The sequence below is a fragment of the Schistocerca serialis genome, unplaced genomic scaffold (genome assembly GCF_023864345.2).
Source record: "Schistocerca serialis cubense isolate TAMUIC-IGC-003099 unplaced genomic scaffold, iqSchSeri2.2 HiC_scaffold_608, whole genome shotgun sequence".
Taxonomy (NCBI): domain Eukaryota; kingdom Metazoa; phylum Arthropoda; class Insecta; order Orthoptera; family Acrididae; genus Schistocerca; species Schistocerca serialis.
The window spans coordinates 1-23,963 of NW_026048199.1; the positions used below are offsets into that span (position 1 = coordinate 1).

General features: G+C 53.6%; 54 non-coding genes across 54 annotated transcripts; 43 read left to right on the forward strand and 11 right to left on the reverse strand.

Moving 5' to 3' along the window:
• Positions 1-263: 263 nt before the first annotated feature.
• Positions 264-334, forward strand: Trnae-uuc (transfer RNA glutamic acid (anticodon UUC)). The gene has a single exon. It is a non-coding gene; the product is annotated as a tRNA-Glu (tRNA).
• A 295-nt stretch (positions 335-629) lies between these two features.
• Trnak-uuu (transfer RNA lysine (anticodon UUU)) lies at positions 630-701 on the forward strand. Its single transcript has one exon. It is a non-coding gene; the product is annotated as a tRNA-Lys (tRNA).
• Positions 702-839: 138 nt separating this feature from the next.
• On the forward strand, positions 840-921 carry Trnas-aga (transfer RNA serine (anticodon AGA)). The gene has a single exon. It is a non-coding gene; the product is annotated as a tRNA-Ser (tRNA).
• Positions 922-1,191: 270 nt separating this feature from the next.
• Trnag-ucc (transfer RNA glycine (anticodon UCC)) lies at positions 1,192-1,263 on the reverse strand. Its single transcript has one exon. It is a non-coding gene; the product is annotated as a tRNA-Gly (tRNA).
• Positions 1,264-2,076: 813 nt separating this feature from the next.
• On the forward strand, positions 2,077-2,149 carry Trnam-cau (transfer RNA methionine (anticodon CAU)). The gene has a single exon. It is a non-coding gene; the product is annotated as a tRNA-Met (tRNA).
• Positions 2,150-2,471: 322 nt separating this feature from the next.
• Positions 2,472-2,543, forward strand: Trnae-uuc (transfer RNA glutamic acid (anticodon UUC)). Its single transcript has one exon. It is a non-coding gene; the product is annotated as a tRNA-Glu (tRNA).
• A 296-nt stretch (positions 2,544-2,839) lies between these two features.
• Positions 2,840-2,912, forward strand: Trnak-uuu (transfer RNA lysine (anticodon UUU)). Its single transcript has one exon. It is a non-coding gene; the product is annotated as a tRNA-Lys (tRNA).
• Positions 2,913-3,051: 139 nt separating this feature from the next.
• On the forward strand, positions 3,052-3,133 carry Trnas-aga (transfer RNA serine (anticodon AGA)). The gene has a single exon. It is a non-coding gene; the product is annotated as a tRNA-Ser (tRNA).
• Positions 3,134-3,404: 271 nt separating this feature from the next.
• On the reverse strand, positions 3,405-3,476 carry Trnag-ucc (transfer RNA glycine (anticodon UCC)). The gene has a single exon. It is a non-coding gene; the product is annotated as a tRNA-Gly (tRNA).
• Positions 3,477-4,289: 813 nt separating this feature from the next.
• Trnam-cau (transfer RNA methionine (anticodon CAU)) lies at positions 4,290-4,362 on the forward strand. Its single transcript has one exon. It is a non-coding gene; the product is annotated as a tRNA-Met (tRNA).
• Positions 4,363-4,684: 322 nt separating this feature from the next.
• On the forward strand, positions 4,685-4,756 carry Trnae-uuc (transfer RNA glutamic acid (anticodon UUC)). Its single transcript has one exon. It is a non-coding gene; the product is annotated as a tRNA-Glu (tRNA).
• Positions 4,757-5,052: 296 nt separating this feature from the next.
• Trnak-uuu (transfer RNA lysine (anticodon UUU)) lies at positions 5,053-5,125 on the forward strand. Its single transcript has one exon. It is a non-coding gene; the product is annotated as a tRNA-Lys (tRNA).
• Positions 5,126-5,264: 139 nt separating this feature from the next.
• On the forward strand, positions 5,265-5,346 carry Trnas-aga (transfer RNA serine (anticodon AGA)). The gene has a single exon. It is a non-coding gene; the product is annotated as a tRNA-Ser (tRNA).
• A 271-nt stretch (positions 5,347-5,617) lies between these two features.
• On the reverse strand, positions 5,618-5,689 carry Trnag-ucc (transfer RNA glycine (anticodon UCC)). Its single transcript has one exon. It is a non-coding gene; the product is annotated as a tRNA-Gly (tRNA).
• Positions 5,690-6,502: 813 nt separating this feature from the next.
• Positions 6,503-6,575, forward strand: Trnam-cau (transfer RNA methionine (anticodon CAU)). Its single transcript has one exon. It is a non-coding gene; the product is annotated as a tRNA-Met (tRNA).
• A 322-nt stretch (positions 6,576-6,897) lies between these two features.
• On the forward strand, positions 6,898-6,969 carry Trnae-uuc (transfer RNA glutamic acid (anticodon UUC)). Its single transcript has one exon. It is a non-coding gene; the product is annotated as a tRNA-Glu (tRNA).
• A 296-nt stretch (positions 6,970-7,265) lies between these two features.
• On the forward strand, positions 7,266-7,338 carry Trnak-uuu (transfer RNA lysine (anticodon UUU)). Its single transcript has one exon. It is a non-coding gene; the product is annotated as a tRNA-Lys (tRNA).
• Positions 7,339-7,477: 139 nt separating this feature from the next.
• Trnas-aga (transfer RNA serine (anticodon AGA)) lies at positions 7,478-7,559 on the forward strand. The gene has a single exon. It is a non-coding gene; the product is annotated as a tRNA-Ser (tRNA).
• A 272-nt stretch (positions 7,560-7,831) lies between these two features.
• Positions 7,832-7,903, reverse strand: Trnag-ucc (transfer RNA glycine (anticodon UCC)). The gene has a single exon. It is a non-coding gene; the product is annotated as a tRNA-Gly (tRNA).
• Positions 7,904-8,716: 813 nt separating this feature from the next.
• Trnam-cau (transfer RNA methionine (anticodon CAU)) lies at positions 8,717-8,789 on the forward strand. Its single transcript has one exon. It is a non-coding gene; the product is annotated as a tRNA-Met (tRNA).
• A 322-nt stretch (positions 8,790-9,111) lies between these two features.
• On the forward strand, positions 9,112-9,183 carry Trnae-uuc (transfer RNA glutamic acid (anticodon UUC)). The gene has a single exon. It is a non-coding gene; the product is annotated as a tRNA-Glu (tRNA).
• A 296-nt stretch (positions 9,184-9,479) lies between these two features.
• Positions 9,480-9,552, forward strand: Trnak-uuu (transfer RNA lysine (anticodon UUU)). Its single transcript has one exon. It is a non-coding gene; the product is annotated as a tRNA-Lys (tRNA).
• A 139-nt stretch (positions 9,553-9,691) lies between these two features.
• Positions 9,692-9,773, forward strand: Trnas-aga (transfer RNA serine (anticodon AGA)). Its single transcript has one exon. It is a non-coding gene; the product is annotated as a tRNA-Ser (tRNA).
• A 272-nt stretch (positions 9,774-10,045) lies between these two features.
• Trnag-ucc (transfer RNA glycine (anticodon UCC)) lies at positions 10,046-10,117 on the reverse strand. The gene has a single exon. It is a non-coding gene; the product is annotated as a tRNA-Gly (tRNA).
• Positions 10,118-10,930: 813 nt separating this feature from the next.
• Positions 10,931-11,003, forward strand: Trnam-cau (transfer RNA methionine (anticodon CAU)). Its single transcript has one exon. It is a non-coding gene; the product is annotated as a tRNA-Met (tRNA).
• Positions 11,004-11,325: 322 nt separating this feature from the next.
• Positions 11,326-11,397, forward strand: Trnae-uuc (transfer RNA glutamic acid (anticodon UUC)). The gene has a single exon. It is a non-coding gene; the product is annotated as a tRNA-Glu (tRNA).
• A 296-nt stretch (positions 11,398-11,693) lies between these two features.
• On the forward strand, positions 11,694-11,766 carry Trnak-uuu (transfer RNA lysine (anticodon UUU)). Its single transcript has one exon. It is a non-coding gene; the product is annotated as a tRNA-Lys (tRNA).
• Positions 11,767-11,905: 139 nt separating this feature from the next.
• On the forward strand, positions 11,906-11,987 carry Trnas-aga (transfer RNA serine (anticodon AGA)). The gene has a single exon. It is a non-coding gene; the product is annotated as a tRNA-Ser (tRNA).
• Positions 11,988-12,259: 272 nt separating this feature from the next.
• On the reverse strand, positions 12,260-12,331 carry Trnag-ucc (transfer RNA glycine (anticodon UCC)). Its single transcript has one exon. It is a non-coding gene; the product is annotated as a tRNA-Gly (tRNA).
• Positions 12,332-13,144: 813 nt separating this feature from the next.
• Positions 13,145-13,217, forward strand: Trnam-cau (transfer RNA methionine (anticodon CAU)). The gene has a single exon. It is a non-coding gene; the product is annotated as a tRNA-Met (tRNA).
• Positions 13,218-13,539: 322 nt separating this feature from the next.
• On the forward strand, positions 13,540-13,611 carry Trnae-uuc (transfer RNA glutamic acid (anticodon UUC)). The gene has a single exon. It is a non-coding gene; the product is annotated as a tRNA-Glu (tRNA).
• A 296-nt stretch (positions 13,612-13,907) lies between these two features.
• Trnak-uuu (transfer RNA lysine (anticodon UUU)) lies at positions 13,908-13,980 on the forward strand. Its single transcript has one exon. It is a non-coding gene; the product is annotated as a tRNA-Lys (tRNA).
• Positions 13,981-14,119: 139 nt separating this feature from the next.
• On the forward strand, positions 14,120-14,201 carry Trnas-aga (transfer RNA serine (anticodon AGA)). The gene has a single exon. It is a non-coding gene; the product is annotated as a tRNA-Ser (tRNA).
• A 271-nt stretch (positions 14,202-14,472) lies between these two features.
• Positions 14,473-14,544, reverse strand: Trnag-ucc (transfer RNA glycine (anticodon UCC)). Its single transcript has one exon. It is a non-coding gene; the product is annotated as a tRNA-Gly (tRNA).
• Positions 14,545-15,357: 813 nt separating this feature from the next.
• Trnam-cau (transfer RNA methionine (anticodon CAU)) lies at positions 15,358-15,430 on the forward strand. Its single transcript has one exon. It is a non-coding gene; the product is annotated as a tRNA-Met (tRNA).
• A 322-nt stretch (positions 15,431-15,752) lies between these two features.
• Positions 15,753-15,824, forward strand: Trnae-uuc (transfer RNA glutamic acid (anticodon UUC)). The gene has a single exon. It is a non-coding gene; the product is annotated as a tRNA-Glu (tRNA).
• A 296-nt stretch (positions 15,825-16,120) lies between these two features.
• Positions 16,121-16,193, forward strand: Trnak-uuu (transfer RNA lysine (anticodon UUU)). Its single transcript has one exon. It is a non-coding gene; the product is annotated as a tRNA-Lys (tRNA).
• A 139-nt stretch (positions 16,194-16,332) lies between these two features.
• On the forward strand, positions 16,333-16,414 carry Trnas-aga (transfer RNA serine (anticodon AGA)). Its single transcript has one exon. It is a non-coding gene; the product is annotated as a tRNA-Ser (tRNA).
• Positions 16,415-16,685: 271 nt separating this feature from the next.
• On the reverse strand, positions 16,686-16,757 carry Trnag-ucc (transfer RNA glycine (anticodon UCC)). Its single transcript has one exon. It is a non-coding gene; the product is annotated as a tRNA-Gly (tRNA).
• An 813-nt stretch (positions 16,758-17,570) lies between these two features.
• Trnam-cau (transfer RNA methionine (anticodon CAU)) lies at positions 17,571-17,643 on the forward strand. Its single transcript has one exon. It is a non-coding gene; the product is annotated as a tRNA-Met (tRNA).
• A 322-nt stretch (positions 17,644-17,965) lies between these two features.
• Positions 17,966-18,037, forward strand: Trnae-uuc (transfer RNA glutamic acid (anticodon UUC)). Its single transcript has one exon. It is a non-coding gene; the product is annotated as a tRNA-Glu (tRNA).
• A 296-nt stretch (positions 18,038-18,333) lies between these two features.
• Trnak-uuu (transfer RNA lysine (anticodon UUU)) lies at positions 18,334-18,406 on the forward strand. The gene has a single exon. It is a non-coding gene; the product is annotated as a tRNA-Lys (tRNA).
• Positions 18,407-18,545: 139 nt separating this feature from the next.
• On the forward strand, positions 18,546-18,627 carry Trnas-aga (transfer RNA serine (anticodon AGA)). Its single transcript has one exon. It is a non-coding gene; the product is annotated as a tRNA-Ser (tRNA).
• Positions 18,628-18,898: 271 nt separating this feature from the next.
• Trnag-ucc (transfer RNA glycine (anticodon UCC)) lies at positions 18,899-18,970 on the reverse strand. Its single transcript has one exon. It is a non-coding gene; the product is annotated as a tRNA-Gly (tRNA).
• Positions 18,971-19,783: 813 nt separating this feature from the next.
• On the forward strand, positions 19,784-19,856 carry Trnam-cau (transfer RNA methionine (anticodon CAU)). Its single transcript has one exon. It is a non-coding gene; the product is annotated as a tRNA-Met (tRNA).
• Positions 19,857-20,178: 322 nt separating this feature from the next.
• Trnae-uuc (transfer RNA glutamic acid (anticodon UUC)) lies at positions 20,179-20,250 on the forward strand. The gene has a single exon. It is a non-coding gene; the product is annotated as a tRNA-Glu (tRNA).
• Positions 20,251-20,546: 296 nt separating this feature from the next.
• Positions 20,547-20,619, forward strand: Trnak-uuu (transfer RNA lysine (anticodon UUU)). The gene has a single exon. It is a non-coding gene; the product is annotated as a tRNA-Lys (tRNA).
• Positions 20,620-20,758: 139 nt separating this feature from the next.
• Positions 20,759-20,840, forward strand: Trnas-aga (transfer RNA serine (anticodon AGA)). Its single transcript has one exon. It is a non-coding gene; the product is annotated as a tRNA-Ser (tRNA).
• A 272-nt stretch (positions 20,841-21,112) lies between these two features.
• Trnag-ucc (transfer RNA glycine (anticodon UCC)) lies at positions 21,113-21,184 on the reverse strand. The gene has a single exon. It is a non-coding gene; the product is annotated as a tRNA-Gly (tRNA).
• Positions 21,185-21,997: 813 nt separating this feature from the next.
• Positions 21,998-22,070, forward strand: Trnam-cau (transfer RNA methionine (anticodon CAU)). Its single transcript has one exon. It is a non-coding gene; the product is annotated as a tRNA-Met (tRNA).
• Positions 22,071-22,392: 322 nt separating this feature from the next.
• Trnae-uuc (transfer RNA glutamic acid (anticodon UUC)) lies at positions 22,393-22,464 on the forward strand. The gene has a single exon. It is a non-coding gene; the product is annotated as a tRNA-Glu (tRNA).
• Positions 22,465-22,760: 296 nt separating this feature from the next.
• Trnak-uuu (transfer RNA lysine (anticodon UUU)) lies at positions 22,761-22,833 on the forward strand. The gene has a single exon. It is a non-coding gene; the product is annotated as a tRNA-Lys (tRNA).
• A 139-nt stretch (positions 22,834-22,972) lies between these two features.
• On the forward strand, positions 22,973-23,054 carry Trnas-aga (transfer RNA serine (anticodon AGA)). The gene has a single exon. It is a non-coding gene; the product is annotated as a tRNA-Ser (tRNA).
• A 271-nt stretch (positions 23,055-23,325) lies between these two features.
• On the reverse strand, positions 23,326-23,397 carry Trnag-ucc (transfer RNA glycine (anticodon UCC)). The gene has a single exon. It is a non-coding gene; the product is annotated as a tRNA-Gly (tRNA).
• Between the last annotated feature and the right edge of the window lie 566 nt (positions 23,398-23,963).

Genomic DNA, 23,963 nt, shown 5'->3' on the forward strand with positions numbered 1-23,963 from the left:
GAATTGTCGTTTGTTATCCACAAGGAGCCCACGCCTCAGCGTTAAAATGTTTACATCCAGCTATGGCAAGGTACAGCTTTGACCTTTCTCCTCCCCTGTTGTGAGTAAAATATGATGCAAACTGCAATGAATTGTCAGTTTCGAGCTGTGCGCCATGCCAGTCTGCAAGCGCAAATATGCTCGCAAACAGAGAACACCACTAAGTCCGGATTCAGCACGAAAAGCGAGAGGAGAGGGAGTAAATCTGACATTTATCGAGCAAATCCGGTGTGGTCTAGTGGCTAGGATACCTGGCTTTCACCCAGGAGGCCCGGGTTCGATTCCGGTACCGGAAGGGAAGTTTTTGCGCACACGACCCTCCATGTTTTGGCCCTCCAACCCTCGTTTGTCGCCCTCCTTCCGGAGCTTCAACCGAGCGTAATCGGGAAAACAGGCACGAGATGCAATTACTGTCAGCACCGGGGTAAAGGGAGAAGAGGCACTGGTCCGCTGTTGGGCTGCTACCAGCGTCAGTGGCAAGTCGGTGAAGTCGCCAGTTGCGCCAGAAGCCAGCAATTACCGTAGTACGCCTACACACGCGTTCCAGTTATTCACATTGCCTGCAGCTGCTCCATCCACAGCAAGCGTGAGCCCGGATAGCCCAGTCGGTAGAGCATTAGGCTTTTAACCTAAGGGTCCAGGGTTCGAGTCCTGTCCGGGCAAAGATTTTAACGCTTCCGTAATGGCTCGTCTCGTAGCGCTGGTAGCCCTGCCGTAATCAGTGCACGGAGTTCGTTTCCTGTCAACATTCTGCGCAGAACGGTTTGATTTTTCACGATTCGAGGGGACTTTGGCTGCGAGCAGTCGTGGCCGAGTGGTTAAGGCGTCTGACTAGAAATCAGATTCCCTCTGGGAGCGTAGGTTCGAGTCCTACCGACTGCGTCTCTTTTTTTTATTTTTTTGTTTAAGAAGAAGGAGCACAAAACTTCGCAGTTTGCCTGTACTTCGCTACACCTCACCTCTCACAGCCGTTTATATCGCCTGTCCTCTTGATAAGGGCGAATTCCAAGCGTCAGCTTTCGCGTCAGCCGAGCAAAGTCGGGACAAGTCGGGACATACTACAGGATGGCCTGGAGTGGAGCAACGACGGAAAGAAAACGTTAATGTAACAGCACGTGGCTCACATACTCAGACGTAAAAATTTGCGCCCGTTGCGGTGGCCGGGAATCGAACCCGGATCAACTGCTGGGAAGGCAACTATGCTCACCATTACACCACCACCGCACAGCCGCTGCTCGTAACGCCGCGCTGTGTCGGCTTCCCGCCCGCCGGCAGCGGCCCACGGTGATAGTAGCTGTAGGCGCTTTACGAGGTAGGAGGGTGCATCCACACGCGTTCGGGCAGCGCCTCCACGCACGCTGCGTCTTTGGGCAAGACTCGTCGCCGCGGCCGCAAGGTTACTCACACGATAGTGATGAGCGGTCGCTTTAAGGCAGTGTAGTGGGGGACTCCGCGTGTGTAGCACTTTTTTCGGCTGTATCCGGCGTCGTTGGGTGGCAATCCCACTTTCCCTGCAGACAGCTACTCTGGAATATGCTCGGGAAGCACGGCCGACCGCCCCCAACAAATGCAACTAAAAAAATGAGAACAACAACTAAAAAAGTGGTAGGTTGTTCGCCTACCACTCGGGCGGCCCGGGTTCGATTCCCGGCCGATGCATCGTTTTGCTGTTCTCGCTATAATGCTGCCGCGCCGATTGCTCGTTTGAGCTGCGTCAGCCTCAGGAATGTATAGCAGGATTCGCTGTGAGAAGAACCAAACACGCAGCACGCAAGAGACCGTACTTGGACGGACGCGTGCTATTTCTGAACTCTAGCGTCAGCCTGGCCCTACAGGCCGCTGTGTTCAGGTGCCGCAAGGGCGATGTACTGTAACCTCAGGCAGTGCTGCTTTCCGTTGAAAAAGCCGCGGCAGCAGTTTAATCTAGCAATTCGGGAAAGCACGTGTAGCAACACAACAGATTCTTGAGAAAGCGCAAACTGTCTATCTCTAATATGCGAGACTTACCAAGTTTCCTGGGACGTTGCTTGCAAACGTGCCTCGGTAGCGCAGTGGGTAGCGCGTAAGTCTCATAATCTTAAGGTCGTGAGTTCGATCCTCACCCGGGGCATTTAATTTGCTGTACATCATGGCTGAATTAACGGCGTTGCTGTTGCTAGGGAACGAACTGAATTGTCGTTTGTTATCCACAAGGAGCCCACGCCTCAGCGTTAAAATGTTTACATCCAGCTATGGCAAGGTACAGCTTTGACCTTTCTCCTCCCCTGTTGTGAGTAAAATATGATGCAAACTGCAATGAATTGTCAGTTTCGAGCTGTGCGCCATGCCAGTCTGCAAGCGCAAATATGCTCGCAAACAGAGAACACCACTAAGTCCGGATTCAGCACGAAAAGCGAGAGGAGAGGGAGTAAATCTGACATTTATCGAGCAAATCCGGTGTGGTCTAGTGGCTAGGATACCTGGCTTTCACCCAGGAGGCCCGGGTTCGATTCCCGGTACCGGAAGGGAAGTTTTTGCGCACACGACCCTCCATGTTTTGGCCCTCCAACCCTCGTTTGTCGCCCTCCTTCCGGAGCTTCAACCGAGCGTAATCGGGGAAAACAGGCACGAGATGCAATTACTGTCAGCACCGGGGTAAAGGGAGAAGAGGCACTGGTCCGCTGTTGGGCTGCTACCAGCGTCAGTGGCAAGTCGGTGAAGTCGCCAGTTGCGCCAGAAGCCAGCAATTACCGTAGTACGCCTACACACGCGTTCCAGTTATTCACATTGCCTGCAGCTGCTCCATCCACAGCAAGCGTGAGCCCGGATAGCTCAGTCGGTAGAGCATTAGGCTTTTAACCTAAGGGTCCAGGGTTCGAGTCCCTGTCCGGGCAAAGATTTTAACGCTTCCGTAATGGCTCGTCTCGTAGCGCTGGTAGCCCTGCCGTAATCAGTGCACGGAGTTCGTTTCCTGTCAACATTCTGCGCAGAACGGTTTGATTTTTCACGATTCGAGGGGACTTTTGGCTGCGAGCAGTCGTGGCCGAGTGGTTAAGGCGTCTGACTAGAAATCAGATTCCCTCTGGGAGCGTAGGTTCGAGTCCTACCGACTGCGTCTCTTTTTTTTTATTTTTTTGTTTAAGAAGAAGGAGCACAAAACTTCGCAGTTTGCCTGTACTTCGCTACACCTCACCTCTCACAGCCGTTTATATCGCCTGTCCTCTTGATAAGGGCGAATTCCAAGCGTCAGCTTTCGCGTCAGCCGAGCAAAGTCGGGACAAGTCGGGACATACTACAGGATGGCCTGGAGTGGAGCAACGACGGAAAGAAAACGTTAATGTAACAGCACGTGGCTCACATACTCAGACGTAAAAATTTGCGCCCGTTGCGGTGGCCGGGAATCGAACCCGGATCAACTGCTGGGAAGGCAACTATGCTCACCATTACACCACCACCGCACAGCCGCTGCTCGTAACGCCGCGCTGTGTCGGCTTCCCGCCCGCCGGCAGCGGCCCACGGTGATAGTAGCTGTAGGCGCTTTACGAGGTAGGAGGGTGCATCCACACGCGTTCGGGCAGCGCCTCCACGCACGCTGCGTCTTTGGGCAAGACTCGTCGCCGCGGCCGCAAGGTTACTCACACGATAGTGATGAGCGGTCGCTTTAAGGCAGTGTAGTGGGGGACTCCGCGTGTGTAGCACTTTTTTCGGCTGTATCCGGCGTCGTTGGGTGGCAATCCCACTTTCCCTGCAGACAGCTACTCTGGAATATGCTCGGGAAGCACGGCCGACCGCCCCCAACAAATGCAACTAAAAAAATGAGAACAACAACTAAAAAAGTGGTAGGTTGTTCGCCTACCACTCGGGCGGCCCGGGTTCGATTCCCGGCCGATGCATCGTTTTGCTGTTCTCGCTATAATGCTGCCGCGCCGATTGCTCGTTTGAGCTGCGTCAGCCTCAGGAATGTATAGCAGGATTCGCTGTGAGAAGAACCAAACACGCAGCACGCAAGAGACCGTACTTGGACGGACGCGTGCTATTTCTGAACTCTAGCGTCAGCCTGGCCCTACAGGCCGCTGTGTTCAGGTGCCGCAAGGGCGATGTACTGTAACCTCAGGCAGTGCTGCTTTCCGTTGAAAAAGCCGCGGCAGCAGTTTAATCTAGCAATTCGGGAAAGCACGTGTAGCAACACAACAGATTCTTGAGAAAGCGCAAACTGTCTATCTCTAATATGCGAGACTTACCAAGTTTCCTGGGACGTTGCTTGCAAACGTGCCTCGGTAGCGCAGTGGGTAGCGCGTAAGTCTCATAATCTTAAGGTCGTGAGTTCGATCCTCACCCGGGGCATTTAATTTGCTGTACATCATGGCTGAATTAACGGCGTTGCTGTTGCTAGGGAACGAACTGAATTGTCGTTTGTTATCCACAAGGAGCCCACGCCTCAGCGTTAAAATGTTTACATCCAGCTATGGCAAGGTACAGCTTTGACCTTTCTCCTCCCCTGTTGTGAGTAAAATATGATGCAAACTGCAATGAATTGTCAGTTTCGAGCTGTGCGCCATGCCAGTCTGCAAGCGCAAATATGCTCGCAAACAGAGAACACCACTAAGTCCGGATTCAGCACGAAAAGCGAGAGGAGAGGGAGTAAATCTGACGTTTATCGAGCAAATCCGGTGTGGTCTAGTGGCTAGGATACCTGGCTTTCACCCAGGAGGCCCGGGTTCGATTCCCGGTACCGGAAGGGAAGTTTTTGCGCACACGACCCTCCATGTTTTGGCCCTCCAACCCTCGTTTGTCGCCCTCCTTCCGGAGCTTCAACCGAGCGTAATCGGGGAAAACAGGCACGAGATGCAATTACTGTCAGCACCGGGGTAAAGGGAGAAGAGGCACTGGTCCGCTGTTGGGCTGCTACCAGCGTCAGTGGCAAGTCGGTGAAGTCGCCAGTTGCGCCAGAAGCCAGCAATTACCGTAGTACGCCTACACACGCGTTCCAGTTATTCACATTGCCTGCAGCTGCTCCATCCACAGCAAGCGTGAGCCCGGATAGCTCAGTCGGTAGAGCATTAGGCTTTTAACCTAAGGGTCCAGGGTTCGAGTCCCTGTCCGGGCGAAGATTTTAACGCTTCCGTAATGGCTCGTCTCGTAGCGCTGGTAGCCCTGCCGTAATCAGTGCACGGAGTTCGTTTCCTGTCAACATTCTGCGCAGAACGGTTTGATTTTTCACGATTCGAGGGGACTTTTGGCTGCGAGCAGTCGTGGCCGAGTGGTTAAGGCGTCTGACTAGAAATCAGATTCCCTCTGGGAGCGTAGGTTCGAGTCCTACCGACTGCGTCTCTTTTTTTTTATTTTTTTGTTTAAGAAGAAGGAGCACAAAACTTCGCAGTTTGCCTGTACTTCGCTACACCTCACCTCTCACAGCCGTTTATATCGCCTGTCCTCTTGATAAGGGCGAATTCCAAGCGTCAGCTTTCGCGTCAGCCGAGCAAAGTCGGGACAAGTCGGGACATACTACAGGATGGCCTGGAGTGGAGCAACGACGGAAAGAAAACGTTAATGTAACAGCACGTGGCTCACATACTCAGACGTAAAAATTTGCGCCCGTTGCGGTGGCCGGGAATCGAACCCGGATCAACTGCTGGGAAGGCAACTATGCTCACCATTACACCACCACCGCACAGCCGCTGCTCGTAACGCCGCGCTGTGTCGGCTTCCCGCCCGCCGGCAGCGGCCCACGGTGATAGTAGCTGTAGGCGCTTTACGAGGTAGGAGGGTGCATCCACACGCGTTCGGGCAGCGCCTCCACGCACGCTGCGTCTTTGGGCAAGACTCGTCGCCGCGGCCGCAAGGTTACTCACACGATAGTGATGAGCGGTCGCTTTAAGGCAGTGTAGTGGGGGACTCCGCGTGTGTAGCACTTTTTTCGGCTGTATCCGGCGTCGTTGGGTGGCAATCCCACTTTCCCTGCAGACAGCTACTCTGGAATATGCTCGGGAAGCACGGCCGACCGCCCCCAACAAATGCAACTAAAAAAATGAGAACAACAACTAAAAAAGTGGTAGGTTGTTCGCCTACCACTCGGGCGGCCCGGGTTCGATTCCCGGCCGATGCATCGTTTTGCTGTTCTCGCTATAATGCTGCCGCGCCGATTGCTCGTTTGAGCTGCGTCAGCCTCAGGAATGTATAGCAGGATTCGCTGTGAGAAGAACCAAACACGCAGCACGCAAGAGACCGTACTTGGACGGACGCGTGCTATTTCTGAACTCTAGCGTCAGCCTGGCCCTACAGGCCGCTGTGTTCAGGTGCCGCAAGGGCGATGTACTGTAACCTCAGGCAGTGCTGCTTTCCGTTGAAAAAGCCGCGGCAGCAGTTTAATCTAGCAATTCGGGAAAGCACGTGTAGCAACACAACAGATTCTTGAGAAAGCGCAAACTGTCTATCTCTAATATGCGAGACTTACCAAGTTTCCTGGGACGTTGCTTGCAAACGTGCCTCGGTAGCGCAGTGGGTAGCGCGTAAGTCTCATAATCTTAAGGTCGTGAGTTCGATCCTCACCCGGGGCATTTAATTTGCTGTACATCATGGCTGAATTAACGGCGTTGCTGTTGCTAGGGAACGAACTGAATTGTCGTTTGTTATCCACAAGGAGCCCACGCCTCAGCGTTAAAATGTTTACATCCAGCTATGGCAAGGTACAGCTTTGACCTTTCTCCTCCCCTGTTGTGAGTAAAATATGATGCAAACTGCAATGAATTGTCAGTTTCGAGCTGTGCGCCATGCCAGTCTGCAAGCGCAAATATGCTCGCAAACAGAGAACACCACTAAGTCCGGATTCAGCACGAAAAGCGAGAGGAGAGGGAGTAAATCTGACGTTTATCGAGCAAATCCGGTGTGGTCTAGTGGCTAGGATACCTGGCTTTCACCCAGGAGGCCCGGGTTCGATTCCCGGTACCGGAAGGGAAGTTTTTGCGCACACGACCCTCCATGTTTTGGCCCTCCAACCCTCGTTTGTCGCCCTCCTTCCGGAGCTTCAACCGAGCGTAATCGGGGAAAACAGGCACGAGATGCAATTACTGTCAGCACCGGGGTAAAGGGAGAAGAGGCACTGGTCCGCTGTTGGGCTGCTACCAGCGTCAGTGGCAAGTCGGTGAAGTCGCCAGTTGCGCCAGAAGCCAGCAATTACCGTAGTACGCCTACACACGCGTTCCAGTTATTCACATTGCCTGCAGCTGCTCCATCCACAGCAAGCGTGAGCCCGGATAGCTCAGTCGGTAGAGCATTAGGCTTTTAACCTAAGGGTCCAGGGTTCGAGTCCCTGTCCGGGCGAAGATTTTAACGCTTCCGTAATGGCTCGTCTCGTAGCGCTGGTAGCCCTGCCGTAATCAGTGCACGGAGTTCGTTTCCTGTCAACATTCTGCGCAGAACGGTTTGATTTTTCACGATTCGAGGGGACTTTTGGCTGCGAGCAGTCGTGGCCGAGTGGTTAAGGCGTCTGACTAGAAATCAGATTCCCTCTGGGAGCGTAGGTTCGAGTCCTACCGACTGCGTCTCTTTTTTTTTTATTTTTTTGTTTAAGAAGAAGGAGCACAAAACTTCGCAGTTTGCCTGTACTTCGCTACACCTCACCTCTCACAGCCGTTTATATCGCCTGTCCTCTTGATAAGGGCGAATTCCAAGCGTCAGCTTTCGCGTCAGCCGAGCAAAGTCGGGACAAGTCGGGACATACTACAGGATGGCCTGGAGTGGAGCAACGACGGAAAGAAAACGTTAATGTAACAGCACGTGGCTCACATACTCAGACGTAAAAATTTGCGCCCGTTGCGGTGGCCGGGAATCGAACCCGGATCAACTGCTGGGAAGGCAACTATGCTCACCATTACACCACCACCGCACAGCCGCTGCTCGTAACGCCGCGCTGTGTCGGCTTCCCGCCCGCCGGCAGCGGCCCACGGTGATAGTAGCTGTAGGCGCTTTACGAGGTAGGAGGGTGCATCCACACGCGTTCGGGCAGCGCCTCCACGCACGCTGCGTCTTTGGGCAAGACTCGTCGCCGCGGCCGCAAGGTTACTCACACGATAGTGATGAGCGGTCGCTTTAAGGCAGTGTAGTGGGGGACTCCGCGTGTGTAGCACTTTTTTCGGCTGTATCCGGCGTCGTTGGGTGGCAATCCCACTTTCCCTGCAGACAGCTACTCTGGAATATGCTCGGGAAGCACGGCCGACCGCCCCCAACAAATGCAACTAAAAAAATGAGAACAACAACTAAAAAAGTGGTAGGTTGTTCGCCTACCACTCGGGCGGCCCGGGTTCGATTCCCGGCCGATGCATCGTTTTGCTGTTCTCGCTATAATGCTGCCGCGCCGATTGCTCGTTTGAGCTGCGTCAGCCTCAGGAATGTATAGCAGGATTCGCTGTGAGAAGAACCAAACACGCAGCACGCAAGAGACCGTACTTGGACGGACGCGTGCTATTTCTGAACTCTAGCGTCAGCCTGGCCCTACAGGCCGCTGTGTTCAGGTGCCGCAAGGGCGATGTACTGTAACCTCAGGCAGTGCTGCTTTCCGTTGAAAAAGCCGCGGCAGCAGTTTAATCTAGCAATTCGGGAAAGCACGTGTAGCAACACAACAGATTCTTGAGAAAGCGCAAACTGTCTATCTCTAATATGCGAGACTTACCAAGTTTCCTGGGACGTTGCTTGCAAACGTGCCTCGGTAGCGCAGTGGGTAGCGCGTAAGTCTCATAATCTTAAGGTCGTGAGTTCGATCCTCACCCGGGGCATTTAATTTGCTGTACATCATGGCTGAATTAACGGCGTTGCTGTTGCTAGGGAACGAACTGAATTGTCGTTTGTTATCCACAAGGAGCCCACGCCTCAGCGTTAAAATGTTTACATCCAGCTATGGCAAGGTACAGCTTTGACCTTTCTCCTCCCCTGTTGTGAGTAAAATATGATGCAAACTGCAATGAATTGTCAGTTTCGAGCTGTGCGCCATGCCAGTCTGCAAGCGCAAATATGCTCGCAAACAGAGAACACCACTAAGTCCGGATTCAGCACGAAAAGCGAGAGGAGAGGGAGTAAATCTGACGTTTATCGAGCAAATCCGGTGTGGTCTAGTGGCTAGGATACCTGGCTTTCACCCAGGAGGCCCGGGTTCGATTCCCGGTACCGGAAGGGAAGTTTTTGCGCACACGACCCTCCATGTTTTGGCCCTCCAACCCTCGTTTGTCGCCCTCCTTCCGGAGCTTCAACCGAGCGTAATCGGGGAAAACAGGCACGAGATGCAATTACTGTCAGCACCGGGGTAAAGGGAGAAGAGGCACTGGTCCGCTGTTGGGCTGCTACCAGCGTCAGTGGCAAGTCGGTGAAGTCGCCAGTTGCGCCAGAAGCCAGCAATTACCGTAGTACGCCTACACACGCGTTCCAGTTATTCACATTGCCTGCAGCTGCTCCATCCACAGCAAGCGTGAGCCCGGATAGCTCAGTCGGTAGAGCATTAGGCTTTTAACCTAAGGGTCCAGGGTTCGAGTCCCTGTCCGGGCGAAGATTTTAACGCTTCCGTAATGGCTCGTCTCGTAGCGCTGGTAGCCCTGCCGTAATCAGTGCACGGAGTTCGTTTCCTGTCAACATTCTGCGCAGAACGGTTTGATTTTTCACGATTCGAGGGGACTTTTGGCTGCGAGCAGTCGTGGCCGAGTGGTTAAGGCGTCTGACTAGAAATCAGATTCCCTCTGGGAGCGTAGGTTCGAGTCCTACCGACTGCGTCTCTTTTTTTTTTATTTTTTTGTTTAAGAAGAAGGAGCACAAAACTTCGCAGTTTGCCTGTACTTCGCTACACCTCACCTCTCACAGCCGTTTATATCGCCTGTCCTCTTGATAAGGGCGAATTCCAAGCGTCAGCTTTCGCGTCAGCCGAGCAAAGTCGGGACAAGTCGGGACATACTACAGGATGGCCTGGAGTGGAGCAACGACGGAAAGAAAACGTTAATGTAACAGCACGTGGCTCACATACTCAGACGTAAAAATTTGCGCCCGTTGCGGTGGCCGGGAATCGAACCCGGATCAACTGCTGGGAAGGCAACTATGCTCACCATTACACCACCACCGCACAGCCGCTGCTCGTAACGCCGCGCTGTGTCGGCTTCCCGCCCGCCGGCAGCGGCCCACGGTGATAGTAGCTGTAGGCGCTTTACGAGGTAGGAGGGTGCATCCACACGCGTTCGGGCAGCGCCTCCACGCACGCTGCGTCTTTGGGCAAGACTCGTCGCCGCGGCCGCAAGGTTACTCACACGATAGTGATGAGCGGTCGCTTTAAGGCAGTGTAGTGGGGGACTCCGCGTGTGTAGCACTTTTTTCGGCTGTATCCGGCGTCGTTGGGTGGCAATCCCACTTTCCCTGCAGACAGCTACTCTGGAATATGCTCGGGAAGCACGGCCGACCGCCCCCAACAAATGCAACTAAAAAAATGAGAACAACAACTAAAAAAGTGGTAGGTTGTTCGCCTACCACTCGGGCGGCCCGGGTTCGATTCCCGGCCGATGCATCGTTTTGCTGTTCTCGCTATAATGCTGCCGCGCCGATTGCTCGTTTGAGCTGCGTCAGCCTCAGGAATGTATAGCAGGATTCGCTGTGAGAAGAACCAAACACGCAGCACGCAAGAGACCGTACTTGGACGGACGCGTGCTATTTCTGAACTCTAGCGTCAGCCTGGCCCTACAGGCCGCTGTGTTCAGGTGCCGCAAGGGCGATGTACTGTAACCTCAGGCAGTGCTGCTTTCCGTTGAAAAAGCCGCGGCAGCAGTTTAATCTAGCAATTCGGGAAAGCACGTGTAGCAACACAACAGATTCTTGAGAAAGCGCAAACTGTCTATCTCTAATATGCGAGACTTACCAAGTTTCCTGGGACGTTGCTTGCAAACGTGCCTCGGTAGCGCAGTGGGTAGCGCGTAAGTCTCATAATCTTAAGGTCGTGAGTTCGATCCTCACCCGGGGCATTTAATTTGCTGTACATCATGGCTGAATTAACGGCGTTGCTGTTGCTAGGGAACGAACTGAATTGTCGTTTGTTATCCACAAGGAGCCCACGCCTCAGCGTTAAAATGTTTACATCCAGCTATGGCAAGGTACAGCTTTGACCTTTCTCCTCCCCTGTTGTGAGTAAAATATGATGCAAACTGCAATGAATTGTCAGTTTCGAGCTGTGCGCCATGCCAGTCTGCAAGCGCAAATATGCTCGCAAACAGAGAACACCACTAAGTCCGGATTCAGCACGAAAAGCGAGAGGAGAGGGAGTAAATCTGACGTTTATCGAGCAAATCCGGTGTGGTCTAGTGGCTAGGATACCTGGCTTTCACCCAGGAGGCCCGGGTTCGATTCCCGGTACCGGAAGGGAAGTTTTTGCGCACACGACCCTCCATGTTTTGGCCCTCCAACCCTCGTTTGTCGCCCTCCTTCCGGAGCTTCAACCGAGCGTAATCGGGGAAAACAGGCACGAGATGCAATTACTGTCAGCACCGGGGTAAAGGGAGAAGAGGCACTGGTCCGCTGTTGGGCTGCTACCAGCGTCAGTGGCAAGTCGGTGAAGTCGCCAGTTGCGCCAGAAGCCAGCAATTACCGTAGTACGCCTACACACGCGTTCCAGTTATTCACATTGCCTGCAGCTGCTCCATCCACAGCAAGCGTGAGCCCGGATAGCTCAGTCGGTAGAGCATTAGGCTTTTAACCTAAGGGTCCAGGGTTCGAGTCCCTGTCCGGGCGAAGATTTTAACGCTTCCGTAATGGCTCGTCTCGTAGCGCTGGTAGCCCTGCCGTAATCAGTGCACGGAGTTCGTTTCCTGTCAACATTCTGCGCAGAACGGTTTGATTTTTCACGATTCGAGGGGACTTTTGGCTGCGAGCAGTCGTGGCCGAGTGGTTAAGGCGTCTGACTAGAAATCAGATTCCCTCTGGGAGCGTAGGTTCGAGTCCTACCGACTGCGTCTCTTTTTTTTTTATTTTTTTGTTTAAGAAGAAGGAGCACAAAACTTCGCAGTTTGCCTGTACTTCGCTACACCTCACCTCTCACAGCCGTTTATATCGCCTGTCCTCTTGATAAGGGCGAATTCCAAGCGTCAGCTTTCGCGTCAGCCGAGCAAAGTCGGGACAAGTCGGGACATACTACAGGATGGCCTGGAGTGGAGCAACGACGGAAAGAAAACGTTAATGTAACAGCACGTGGCTCACATACTCAGACGTAAAAATTTGCGCCCGTTGCGGTGGCCGGGAATCGAACCCGGATCAACTGCTGGGAAGGCAACTATGCTCACCATTACACCACCACCGCACAGCCGCTGCTCGTAACGCCGCGCTGTGTCGGCTTCCCGCCCGCCGGCAGCGGCCCACGGTGATAGTAGCTGTAGGCGCTTTACGAGGTAGGAGGGTGCATCCACACGCGTTCGGGCAGCGCCTCCACGCACGCTGCGTCTTTGGGCAAGACTCGTCGCCGCGGCCGCAAGGTTACTCACACGATAGTGATGAGCGGTCGCTTTAAGGCAGTGTAGTGGGGGACTCCGCGTGTGTAGCACTTTTTTCGGCTGTATCCGGCGTCGTTGGGTGGCAATCCCACTTTCCCTGCAGACAGCTACTCTGGAATATGCTCGGGAAGCACGGCCGACCGCCCCCAACAAATGCAACTAAAAAAATGAGAACAACAACTAAAAAAGTGGTAGGTTGTTCGCCTACCACTCGGGCGGCCCGGGTTCGATTCCCGGCCGATGCATCGTTTTGCTGTTCTCGCTATAATGCTGCCGCGCCGATTGCTCGTTTGAGCTGCGTCAGCCTCAGGAATGTATAGCAGGATTCGCTGTGAGAAGAACCAAACACGCAGCACGCAAGAGACCGTACTTGGACGGACGCGTGCTATTTCTGAACTCTAGCGTCAGCCTGGCCCTACAGGCCGCTGTGTTCAGGTGCCGCAAGGGCGATGTACTGTAACCTCAGGCAGTGCTGCTTTCCGTTGAAAAAGCCGCGGCAGCAGTTTAATCTAGCAATTCGGGAAAGCACGTGTAGCAACACAACAGATTCTTGAGAAAGCGCAAACTGTCTATCTCTAATATGCGAGACTTACCAAGTTTCCTGGGACGTTGCTTGCAAACGTGCCTCGGTAGCGCAGTGGGTAGCGCGTAAGTCTCATAATCTTAAGGTCGTGAGTTCGATCCTCACCCGGGGCATTTAATTTGCTGTACATCATGGCTGAATTAACGGCGTTGCTGTTGCTAGGGAACGAACTGAATTGTCGTTTGTTATCCACAAGGAGCCCACGCCTCAGCGTTAAAATGTTTACATCCAGCTATGGCAAGGTACAGCTTTGACCTTTCTCCTCCCCTGTTGTGAGTAAAATATGATGCAAACTGCAATGAATTGTCAGTTTCGAGCTGTGCGCCATGCCAGTCTGCAAGCGCAAATATGCTCGCAAACAGAGAACACCACTAAGTCCGGATTCAGCACGAAAAGCGAGAGGAGAGGGAGTAAATCTGACATTTATCGAGCAAATCCGGTGTGGTCTAGTGGCTAGGATACCTGGCTTTCACCCAGGAGGCCCGGGTTCGATTCCCGGTACCGGAAGGGAAGTTTTTGCGCACACGACCCTCCATGTTTTGGCCCTCCAACCCTCGTTTGTCGCCCTCCTTCCGGAGCTTCAACCGAGCGTAATCGGGGAAAACAGGCACGAGATGCAATTACTGTCAGCACCGGGGTAAAGGGAGAAGAGGCACTGGTCCGCTGTTGGGCTGCTACCAGCGTCAGTGGCAAGTCGGTGAAGTCGCCAGTTGCGCCAGAAGCCAGCAATTACCGTAGTACGCCTACACACGCGTTCCAGTTATTCACATTGCCTGCAGCTGCTCCATCCACAGCAAGCGTGAGCCCGGATAGCCCAGTCGGTAGAGCATTAGGCTTTTAACCTAAGGGTCCAGGGTTCGAGTCCCTGTCCGGGCAAAGATTTTAACGCTTCCGTAATGGCTCGTCTCGTAGCGCTGGTAGCCCTGCCGTAATCAGTGCACGGAGTTCGTTTCCTGTCAACATTCTGCGCAGAACGGTTTGATTTTTCACGATTCGAGGGGACTTTTGGCTGCGAGCAGTCGTGGCCGAGTGGTTAAGGCGTCTGACTAGAAATCAGATTCCCTCTGGGAGCGTAGGTTCGAGTCCTACCGACTGCGTCTCTTTTTTTTTATTTTTTTGTTTAAGAAGAAGGAGCACAAAACTTCGCAGTTTGCCTGTACTTCGCTACACCTCACCTCTCACAGCCGTTTATATCGCCTGTCCTCTTGATAAGGGCGAATTCCAAGCGTCAGCTTTCGCGTCAGCCGAGCAAAGTCGGGACAAGTCGGGACATACTACAGGATGGCCTGGAGTGGAGCAACGACGGAAAGAAAACGTTAATGTAACAGCACGTGGCTCACATACTCAGACGTAAAAATTTGCGCCCGTTGCGGTGGCCGGGAATCGAACCCGGATCAACTGCTGGGAAGGCAACTATGCTCACCATTACACCACCACCGCACAGCCGCTGCTCGTAACGCCGCGCTGTGTCGGCTTCCCGCCCGCCGGCAGCGGCCCACGGTGATAGTAGCTGTAGGCGCTTTACGAGGTAGGAGGGTGCATCCACACGCGTTCGGGCAGCGCCTCCACGCACGCTGCGTCTTTGGGCAAGACTCGTCGCCGCGGCCGCAAGGTTACTCACACGATAGTGATGAGCGGTCGCTTTAAGGCAGTGTAGTGGGGGACTCCGCGTGTGTAGCACTTTTTTCGGCTGTATCCGGCGTCGTTGGGTGGCAATCCCACTTTCCCTGCAGACAGCTACTCTGGAATATGCTCGGGAAGCACGGCCGACCGCCCCCAACAAATGCAACTAAAAAAATGAGAACAACAACTAAAAAAGTGGTAGGTTGTTCGCCTACCACTCGGGCGGCCCGGGTTCGATTCCCGGCCGATGCATCGTTTTGCTGTTCTCGCTATAATGCTGCCGCGCCGATTGCTCGTTTGAGCTGCGTCAGCCTCAGGAATGTATAGCAGGATTCGCTGTGAGAAGAACCAAACACGCAGCACGCAAGAGACCGTACTTGGACGGACGCGTGCTATTTCTGAACTCTAGCGTCAGCCTGGCCCTACAGGCCGCTGTGTTCAGGTGCCGCAAGGGCGATGTACTGTAACCTCAGGCAGTGCTGCTTTCCGTTGAAAAAGCCGCGGCAGCAGTTTAATCTAGCAATTCGGGAAAGCACGTGTAGCAACACAACAGATTCTTGAGAAAGCGCAAACTGTCTATCTCTAATATGCGAGACTTACCAAGTTTCCTGGGACGTTGCTTGCAAACGTGCCTCGGTAGCGCAGTGGGTAGCGCGTAAGTCTCATAATCTTAAGGTCGTGAGTTCGATCCTCACCCGGGGCATTTAATTTGCTGTACATCATGGCTGAATTAACGGCGTTGCTGTTGCTAGGGAACGAACTGAATTGTCGTTTGTTATCCACAAGGAGCCCACGCCTCAGCGTTAAAATGTTTACATCCAGCTATGGCAAGGTACAGCTTTGACCTTTCTCCTCCCCTGTTGTGAGTAAAATATGATGCAAACTGCAATGAATTGTCAGTTTCGAGCTGTGCGCCATGCCAGTCTGCAAGCGCAAATATGCTCGCAAACAGAGAACACCACTAAGTCCGGATTCAGCACGAAAAGCGAGAGGAGAGGGAGTAAATCTGACATTTATCGAGCAAATCCGGTGTGGTCTAGTGGCTAGGATACCTGGCTTTCACCCAGGAGGCCCGGGTTCGATTCCCGGTACCGGAAGGGAAGTTTTTGCGCACACGACCCTCCATGTTTTGGCCCTCCAACCCTCGTTTGTCGCCCTCCTTCCGGAGCTTCAACCGAGCGTAATCGGGGAAAACAGGCACGAGATGCAATTACTGTCAGCACCGGGGTAAAGGGAGAAGAGGCACTGGTCCGCTGTTGGGCTGCTACCAGCGTCAGTGGCAAGTCGGTGAAGTCGCCAGTTGCGCCAGAAGCCAGCAATTACCGTAGTACGCCTACACACGCGTTCCAGTTATTCACATTGCCTGCAGCTGCTCCATCCACAGCAAGCGTGAGCCCGGATAGCTCAGTCGGTAGAGCATTAGGCTTTTAACCTAAGGGTCCAGGGTTCGAGTCCCTGTCCGGGCAAAGATTTTAACGCTTCCGTAATGGCTCGTCTCGTAGCGCTGGTAGCCCTGCCGTAATCAGTGCACGGAGTTCGTTTCCTGTCAACATTCTGCGCAGAACGGTTTGATTTTTCACGATTCGAGGGGACTTTTGGCTGCGAGCAGTCGTGGCCGAGTGGTTAAGGCGTCTGACTAGAAATCAGATTCCCTCTGGGAGCGTAGGTTCGAGTCCTACCGACTGCGTCTCTTTTTTTTTATTTTTTTGTTTAAGAAGAAGGAGCACAAAACTTCGCAGTTTGCCTGTACTTCGCTACACCTCACCTCTCACAGCCGTTTATATCGCCTGTCCTCTTGATAAGGGCGAATTCCAAGCGTCAGCTTTCGCGTCAGCCGAGCAAAGTCGGGACAAGTCGGGACATACTACAGGATGGCCTGGAGTGGAGCAACGACGGAAAGAAAACGTTAATGTAACAGCACGTGGCTCACATACTCAGACGTAAAAATTTGCGCCCGTTGCGGTGGCCGGGAATCGAACCCGGATCAACTGCTGGGAAGGCAACTATGCTCACCATTACACCACCACCGCACAGCCGCTGCTCGTAACGCCGCGCTGTGTCGGCTTCCCGCCCGCCGGCAGCGGCCCACGGTGATAGTAGCTGTAGGCGCTTTACGAGGTAGGAGGGTGCATCCACACGCGTTCGGGCAGCGCCTCCACGCACGCTGCGTCTTTGGGCAAGACTCGTCGCCGCGGCCGCAAGGTTACTCACACGATAGTGATGAGCGGTCGCTTTAAGGCAGTGTAGTGGGGGACTCCGCGTGTGTAGCACTTTTTTCGGCTGTATCCGGCGTCGTTGGGTGGCAATCCCACTTTCCCTGCAGACAGCTACTCTGGAATATGCTCGGGAAGCACGGCCGACCGCCCCCAACAAATGCAACTAAAAAAATGAGAACAACAACTAAAAAAGTGGTAGGTTGTTCGCCTACCACTCGGGCGGCCCGGGTTCGATTCCCGGCCGATGCATCGTTTTGCTGTTCTCGCTATAATGCTGCCGCGCCGATTGCTCGTTTGAGCTGCGTCAGCCTCAGGAATGTATAGCAGGATTCGCTGTGAGAAGAACCAAACACGCAGCACGCAAGAGACCGTACTTGGACGGACGCGTGCTATTTCTGAACTCTAGCGTCAGCCTGGCCCTACAGGCCGCTGTGTTCAGGTGCCGCAAGGGCGATGTACTGTAACCTCAGGCAGTGCTGCTTTCCGTTGAAAAAGCCGCGGCAGCAGTTTAATCTAGCAATTCGGGAAAGCACGTGTAGCAACACAACAGATTCTTGAGAAAGCGCAAACTGTCTATCTCTAATATGCGAGACTTACCAAGTTTCCTGGGACGTTGCTTGCAAACGTGCCTCGGTAGCGCAGTGGGTAGCGCGTAAGTCTCATAATCTTAAGGTCGTGAGTTCGATCCTCACCCGGGGCATTTAATTTGCTGTACATCATGGCTGAATTAACGGCGTTGCTGTTGCTAGGGAACGAACTGAATTGTCGTTTGTTATCCACAAGGAGCCCACGCCTCAGCGTTAAAATGTTTACATCCAGCTATGGCAAGGTACAGCTTTGACCTTTCTCCTCCCCTGTTGTGAGTAAAATATGATGCAAACTGCAATGAATTGTCAGTTTCGAGCTGTGCGCCATGCCAGTCTGCAAGCGCAAATATGCTCGCAAACAGAGAACACCACTAAGTCCGGATTCAGCACGAAAAGCGAGAGGAGAGGGAGTAAATCTGACGTTTATCGAGCAAATCCGGTGTGGTCTAGTGGCTAGGATACCTGGCTTTCACCCAGGAGGCCCGGGTTCGATTCCCGGTACCGGAAGGGAAGTTTTTGCGCACACGACCCTCCATGTTTTGGCCCTCCAACCCTCGTTTGTCGCCCTCCTTCCGGAGCTTCAACCGAGCGTAATCGGGGAAAACAGGCACGAGATGCAATTACTGTCAGCACCGGGGTAAAGGGAGAAGAGGCACTGGTCCGCTGTTGGGCTGCTACCAGCGTCAGTGGCAAGTCGGTGAAGTCGCCAGTTGCGCCAGAAGCCAGCAATTACCGTAGTACGCCTACACACGCGTTCCAGTTATTCACATTGCCTGCAGCTGCTCCATCCACAGCAAGCGTGAGCCCGGATAGCTCAGTCGGTAGAGCATTAGGCTTTTAACCTAAGGGTCCAGGGTTCGAGTCCCTGTCCGGGCGAAGATTTTAACGCTTCCGTAATGGCTCGTCTCGTAGCGCTGGTAGCCCTGCCGTAATCAGTGCACGGAGTTCGTTTCCTGTCAACATTCTGCGCAGAACGGTTTGATTTTTCACGATTCGAGGGGACTTTTGGCTGCGAGCAGTCGTGGCCGAGTGGTTAAGGCGTCTGACTAGAAATCAGATTCCCTCTGGGAGCGTAGGTTCGAGTCCTACCGACTGCGTCTCTTTTTTTTTATTTTTTTGTTTAAGAAGAAGGAGCACAAAACTTCGCAGTTTGCCTGTACTTCGCTACACCTCACCTCTCACAGCCGTTTATATCGCCTGTCCTCTTGATAAGGGCGAATTCCAAGCGTCAGCTTTCGCGTCAGCCGAGCAAAGTCGGGACAAGTCGGGACATACTACAGGATGGCCTGGAGTGGAGCAACGACGGAAAGAAAACGTTAATGTAACAGCACGTGGCTCACATACTCAGACGTAAAAATTTGCGCCCGTTGCGGTGGCCGGGAATCGAACCCGGATCAACTGCTGGGAAGGCAACTATGCTCACCATTACACCACCACCGCACAGCCGCTGCTCGTAACGCCGCGCTGTGTCGGCTTCCCGCCCGCCGGCAGCGGCCCACGGTGATAGTAGCTGTAGGCGCTTTACGAGGTAGGAGGGTGCATCCACACGCGTTCGGGCAGCGCCTCCACGCACGCTGCGTCTTTGGGCAAGACTCGTCGCCGCGGCCGCAAGGTTACTCACACGATAGTGATGAGCGGTCGCTTTAAGGCAGTGTAGTGGGGGACTCCGCGTGTGTAGCACTTTTTTCGGCTGTATCCGGCGTCGTTGGGTGGCAATCCCACTTTCCCTGCAGACAGCTACTCTGGAATATGCTCGGGAAGCACGGCCGACCGCCCCCAACAAATGCAACTAAAAAAATGAGAACAACAACTAAAAAAGTGGTAGGTTGTTCGCCTACCACTCGGGCGGCCCGGGTTCGATTCCCGGCCGATGCATCGTTTTGCTGTTCTCGCTATAATGCTGCCGCGCCGATTGCTCGTTTGAGCTGCGTCAGCCTCAGGAATGTATAGCAGGATTCGCTGTGAGAAGAACCAAACACGCAGCACGCAAGAGACCGTACTTGGACGGACGCGTGCTATTTCTGAACTCTAGCGTCAGCCTGGCCCTACAGGCCGCTGTGTTCAGGTGCCGCAAGGGCGATGTACTGTAACCTCAGGCAGTGCTGCTTTCCGTTGAAAAAGCCGCGGCAGCAGTTTAATCTAGCAATTCGGGAAAGCACGTGTAGCAACACAACAGATTCTTGAGAAAGCGCAAACTGTCTATCTCTAATATGCGAGACTTACCAAGTTTCCTGGGACGTTGCTTGCAAACGTGCCTCGGTAGCGCAGTGGGTAGCGCGTAAGTCTCATAATCTTAAGGTCGTGAGTTCGATCCTCACCCGGGGCATTTAATTTGCTGTACATCATGGCTGAATTAACGGCGTTGCTGTTGCTAGGGAACGAACTGAATTGTCGTTTGTTATCCACAAGGAGCCCACGCCTCAGCGTTAAAATGTTTACATCCAGCTATGGCAAGGTACAGCTTTGACCTTTCTCCTCCCCTGTTGTGAGTAAAATATGATGCAAACTGCAATGAATTGTCAGTTTCGAGCTGTGCGCCATGCCAGTCTGCAAGCGCAAATATGCTCGCAAACAGAGAACACCACTAAGTCCGGATTCAGCACGAAAAGCGAGAGGAGAGGGAGTAAATCTGACGTTTATCGAGCAAATCCGGTGTGGTCTAGTGGCTAGGATACCTGGCTTTCACCCAGGAGGCCCGGGTTCGATTCCCGGTACCGGAAGGGAAGTTTTTGCGCACACGACCCTCCATGTTTTGGCCCTCCAACCCTCGTTTGTCGCCCTCCTTCCGGAGCTTCAACCGAGCGTAATCGGGGAAAACAGGCACGAGATGCAATTACTGTCAGCACCGGGGTAAAGGGAGAAGAGGCACTGGTCCGCTGTTGGGCTGCTACCAGCGTCAGTGGCAAGTCGGTGAAGTCGCCAGTTGCGCCAGAAGCCAGCAATTACCGTAGTACGCCTACACACGCGTTCCAGTTATTCACATTGCCTGCAGCTGCTCCATCCACAGCAAGCGTGAGCCCGGATAGCTCAGTCGGTAGAGCATTAGGCTTTTAACCTAAGGGTCCAGGGTTCGAGTCCCTGTCCGGGCGAAGATTTTAACGCTTCCGTAATGGCTCGTCTCGTAGCGCTGGTAGCCCTGCCGTAATCAGTGCACGGAGTTCGTTTCCTGTCAACATTCTGCGCAGAACGGTTTGATTTTTCACGATTCGAGGGGACTTTTGGCTGCGAGCAGTCGTGGCCGAGTGGTTAAGGCGTCTGACTAGAAATCAGATTCCCTCTGGGAGCGTAGGTTCGAGTCCTACCGACTGCGTCTCTTTTTTTTTTATTTTTTTGTTTAAGAAGAAGGAGCACAAAACTTCGCAGTTTGCCTGTACTTCGCTACACCTCACCTCTCACAGCCGTTTATATCGCCTGTCCTCTTGATAAGGGCGAATTCCAAGCGTCAGCTTTCGCGTCAGCCGAGCAAAGTCGGGACAAGTCGGGACATACTACAGGATGGCCTGGAGTGGAGCAACGACGGAAAGAAAACGTTAATGTAACAGCACGTGGCTCACATACTCAGACGTAAAAATTTGCGCCCGTTGCGGTGGCCGGGAATCGAACCCGGATCAACTGCTGGGAAGGCAACTATGCTCACCATTACACCACCACCGCACAGCCGCTGCTCGTAACGCCGCGCTGTGTCGGCTTCCCGCCCGCCGGCAGCGGCCCACGGTGATAGTAGCTGTAGGCGCTTTACGAGGTAGGAGGGTGCATCCACACGCGTTCGGGCAGCGCCTCCACGCACGCTGCGTCTTTGGGCAAGACTCGTCGCCGCGGCCGCAAGGTTACTCACACGATAGTGATGAGCGGTCGCTTTAAGGCAGTGTAGTGGGGGACTCCGCGTGTGTAGCACTTTTTTCGGCTGTATCCGGCGTCGTTGGGTGGCAATCCCACTTTCCCTGCAGACAGCTACTCTGGAATATGCTCGGGAAGCACGGCCGACCGCCCCCAACAAATGCAACTAAAAAAATGAGAACAACAACTAAAAAAGTGGTAGGTTGTTCGCCTACCACTCGGGCGGCCCGGGTTCGATTCCCGGCCGATGCATCGTTTTGCTGTTCTCGCTATAATGCTGCCGCGCCGATTGCTCGTTTGAGCTGCGTCAGCCTCAGGAATGTATAGCAGGATTCGCTGTGAGAAGAACCAAACACGCAGCACGCAAGAGACCGTACTTGGACGGACGCGTGCTATTTCTGAACTCTAGCGTCAGCCTGGCCCTACAGGCCGCTGTGTTCAGGTGCCGCAAGGGCGATGTACTGTAACCTCAGGCAGTGCTGCTTTCCGTTGAAAAAGCCGCGGCAGCAGTTTAATCTAGCAATTCGGGAAAGCACGTGTAGCAACACAACAGATTCTTGAGAAAGCGCAAACTGTCTATCTCTAATATGCGAGACTTACCAAGTTTCCTGGGACGTTGCTTGCAAACGTGCCTCGGTAGCGCAGTGGGTAGCGCGTAAGTCTCATAATCTTAAGGTCGTGAGTTCGATCCTCACCCGGGGCATTTAATTTGCTGTACATCATGGCTGAATTAACGGCGTTGCTGTTGCTAGGGAACGAACTGAATTGTCGTTTGTTATCCACAAGGAGCCCACGCCTCAGCGTTAAAATGTTTACATCCAGCTATGGCAAGGTACAGCTTTGACCTTTCTCCTCCCCTGTTGTGAGTAAAATATGATGCAAACTGCAATGAATTGTCAGTTTCGAGCTGTGCGCCATGCCAGTCTGCAAGCGCAAATATGCTCGCAAACAGAGAACACCACTAAGTCCGGATTCAGCACGAAAAGCGAGAGGAGAGGGAGTAAATCTGACGTTTATCGAGCAAATCCGGTGTGGTCTAGTGGCTAGGATACCTGGCTTTCACCCAGGAGGCCCGGGTTCGATTCCCGGTACCGGAAGGGAAGTTTTTGCGCACACGACCCTCCATGTTTTGGCCCTCCAACCCTCGTTTGTCGCCCTCCTTCCGGAGCTTCAACCGAGCGTAATCGGGGAAAACAGGCACGAGATGCAATTACTGTCAGCACCGGGGTAAAGGGAGAAGAGGCACTGGTCCGCTGTTGGGCTGCTACCAGCGTCAGTGGCAAGTCGGTGAAGTCGCCAGTTGCGCCAGAAGCCAGCAATTACCGTAGTACGCCTACACACGCGTTCCAGTTATTCACATTGCCTGCAGCTGCTCCATCCACAGCAAGCGTGAGCCCGGATAGCTCAGTCGGTAGAGCATTAGGCTTTTAACCTAAGGGTCCAGGGTTCGAGTCCCTGTCCGGGCGAAGATTTTAACGCTTCCGTAATGGCTCGTCTCGTAGCGCTGGTAGCCCTGCCGTAATCAGTGCACGGAGTTCGTTTCCTGTCAACATTCTGCGCAGAACGGTTTGATTTTTCACGATTCGAGGGGACTTTTGGCTGCGAGCAGTCGTGGCCGAGTGGTTAAGGCGTCTGACTAGAAATCAGATTCCCTCTGGGAGCGTAGGTTCGAGTCCTACCGACTGCGTCTCTTTTTTTTTATTTTTTTGTTTAAGAAGAAGGAGCACAAAACTTCGCAGTTTGCCTGTACTTCGCTACACCTCACCTCTCACAGCCGTTTATATCGCCTGTCCTCTTGATAAGGGCGAATTCCAAGCGTCAGCTTTCGCGTCAGCCGAGCAAAGTCGGGACAAGTCGGGACATACTACAGGATGGCCTGGAGTGGAGCAACGACGGAAAGAAAACGTTAATGTAACAGCACGTGGCTCACATACTCAGACGTAAAAATTTGCGCCCGTTGCGGTGGCCGGGAATCGAACCCGGATCAACTGCTGGGAAGGCAACTATGCTCACCATTACACCACCACCGCACAGCCGCTGCTCGTAACGCCGCGCTGTGTCGGCTTCCCGCCCGCCGGCAGCGGCCCACGGTGATAGTAGCTGTAGGCGCTTTACGAGGTAGGAGGGTGCATCCACACGCGTTCGGGCAGCGCCTCCACGCACGCTGCGTCTTTGGGCAAGACTCGTCGCCGCGGCCGCAAGGTTACTCACACGATAGTGATGAGCGGTCGCTTTAAGGCAGTGTAGTGGGGGACTCCGCGTGTGTAGCACTTTTTTCGGCTGTATCCGGCGTCGTTGGGTGGCAATCCCACTTTCCCTGCAGACAGCTACTCTGGAATATGCTCGGGAAGCACGGCCGACCGCCCCCAACAAATGCAACTAAAAAAATGAGAACAACAACTAAAAAAGTGGTAGGTTGTTCGCCTACCACTCGGGCGGCCCGGGTTCGATTCCCGGCCGATGCATCGTTTTGCTGTTCTCGCTATAATGCTGCCGCGCCGATTGCTCGTTTGAGCTGCGTCAGCCTCAGGAATGTATAGCAGGATTCGCTGTGAGAAGAACCAAACACGCAGCACGCAAGAGACCGTACTTGGAC